The sequence below is a fragment of the Phragmites australis genome, chromosome 23, assembly GCF_958298935.1.
Source record: "Phragmites australis chromosome 23, lpPhrAust1.1, whole genome shotgun sequence".
Lineage (NCBI taxonomy): Eukaryota > Viridiplantae > Streptophyta > Magnoliopsida > Poales > Poaceae > Phragmites > Phragmites australis.
Genome location: NC_084943.1, coordinates 359,831 through 362,161, shown reverse-complemented (window position 1 = coordinate 362,161; position 2,331 = coordinate 359,831). Strand labels below are relative to the sequence as shown.

General features: G+C 42.4%; 1 long non-coding RNA gene across 1 annotated transcript; it reads left to right on the top strand.

The window, feature by feature from the left end:
• Positions 1-360: 360 nt before the first annotated feature.
• On the top strand, positions 361-2,041 carry LOC133906615 (uncharacterized). The gene is made up of 3 exons (XR_009907823.1): positions 361-1,722; positions 1,797-1,926; positions 2,001-2,041. It is a non-coding gene; the product is annotated as an uncharacterized LOC133906615 (long non-coding RNA).
• Positions 2,042-2,331: the final 290 nt, after the last annotated feature.

Sequence of the window (2,331 nt, the reverse complement as noted above, 5' to 3'; positions counted from 1 at the left end):
GAGGGCACCGAACGCATGCAGATGACGGAGGTACCTGGCCTGGTGACCAGAGTAGATGGAGAGATTTCAGTTTTAACCCCTCCATACGCACGCCTTGCAACATTTGCCCCTCAATCCGCACGCCTTGCAGCATTTGCCCCTCGGAGTGCGAATTGTTTCAATTCATGCCCTTTTCTCTAATTTCTTTTCCTTTATATTATTTCCTTTTGATTTGTCACCCAAACTGACTCTTTTGCTCCTCCTCTGTTCAGTTGGATCAATGGACTCGATTAGATCGAGTTGAGCGTCTCCTAGAGCGAGTCGAGGGCGACCGACGTCCTGCTGTCTGCTACAGTGCATCGCTGGAGGGGGTGACGGTGGGATCTCCCCCAAATCTTGCAGTTTGGGCCCCAGATCTTGCAACATGGACTGCTTCCATGGTTCTGAGCGAGGTCCCTCCCAGGTAAGGAGATAATCCCCCTCCTCTCATTGCTAGTTTTAGGTCAGGTTTGGGAAGAATCAGCTGCGAACGAAAAGGAACAATTAGGCTACGAACTAAATGATATGTGCCCTTCTTTTTTTTCCATATTCGATAGGATTGATCCCGATGTCGCGTTTAGCATGTGTGTTCAGATTCGTTCGTTCATATCCAAGTTGGATGACGGCACTTGTGTTGTTGTGTCGTGCAAATATGATGAATGTATTTTAGACTATCGCTGTTGTAGCTTGGAGACTATGGGAAATGACTTGGCAGCAAGGGTGAAGTGGGGAAGCTGCCAACAGCCTGTGGTGTGGGGATATGACAAGAGCACCAGTGAGGTTCAGGGGTTATTGCACAACTGAGTGTTGTCCATGGGCTATTGTGGCAAGGTTGATGCATGATGAAAAATCTGTCAGAATACTAACTGCTAACTTTGCATATTTATGTAACTTGTCAACTTTATGTTACTAACCAATATCTCTCACCATGCAAATTCAAAAGCTAAACCTTGATTGGAAAAAGCATCATAATCTGCTTTGGATGAGATGCAAATTCTCAGAAGAAATAAAGTGCGACTATATTACTAACAATCTTGCAAAGTGTTGGAACAAATAGGTAAAAGATATTAAGGATCTTCCAATTGCTGAGTTTGCAGACACCCTGGGGTAAAAAACAATGGAACTCTATGCAAAGAGGAGAAAAATAGGTGAGAGACTTGAAGGTGATATGCTCCCTATTGTAACTCGTCAACTCAATGCAATGATTAGGTGCTTGGGACACTAGAAGGTCAAAGAATGTGGTAGGGATCAAGCAGAGGTAACTGAAATCACTGCTGACCATGATATTATTAGGCATGTAGTGTATCTTAAGAACCATACATGCACCTGCAGAGAATGGCAAGTTTCTGAGAAACCATACCCACATGTACTGGCACTGATAATAACATGTAGAAACCCTAAGAGGGATGAATATCTGCATCCTTATTATTCAGTGTACAAATATAGGTTAGCATATGCAGGTGTTATTCAACCATTAACAAACAAGTCTCAATGGGCCAATGTAGAACTCGGTTTTAAGTTGTTGCCACCTCTGGTAAAGAGATCAGTAGGGAGCAAAAGGAAAAACATGATACCTGGGTGTCTGGAGAAAGGAAAGGGCAAGCCTATGACCAAAGGGAAGTGGCAGGTGTAGTGTAAGAGATGTTTAGCTCTTGGGCATGGACAAACATCCTCGAAGTGCCCTTTCAATGGAGCAAAGAAAAGGTTCTTTCTATATCCTGTTCTTATATGTTGTTCATTTCCACTTGAACTAAAACTTGCTTGTTTTCCATTTGCAGAAAGAGTCTTGCCAAGCAAGGAAGACCACTTGGTTCAACCATGGATGCTGCTGGTACTAGCACACCCAAAAGACAGAAGGTGGCCAATCAAAATGATTCAAGCACCTAGTCTTGTGCGTATCACAAGAAGGTAAGCAAATCCTTCTTCATTGCTTGCTTTTGTTGATCTCACATGCAAATTAACAGGTCATCTTTTTATTCAAGGTAATTGGCATTGAGCATGGCTGAAGGACAAGGCACAAGTTCCCCACTAAGAGAGCTGCTAGGAAGACCTGTCCAAATGAATGCTCTTATGTAATCTCCAGATAACAATGAATCTGGACGCTTTTTTGTAATTTTAATGTACCAGGAAACTGTATCCACTTGGTTGGTATCGTCATCTTTTGTAAACCTATGTGTTCATTTAGCTTTGAGAACATATAGTTAGTAATGTACTAAATGCTTACTTTTGGTCATTTACTGGATGCTATCTTTGAGAACATATATGGTTAGCTTGATCATTCCTCAAACTAACTAAGCCAAGGTACATGCTGCT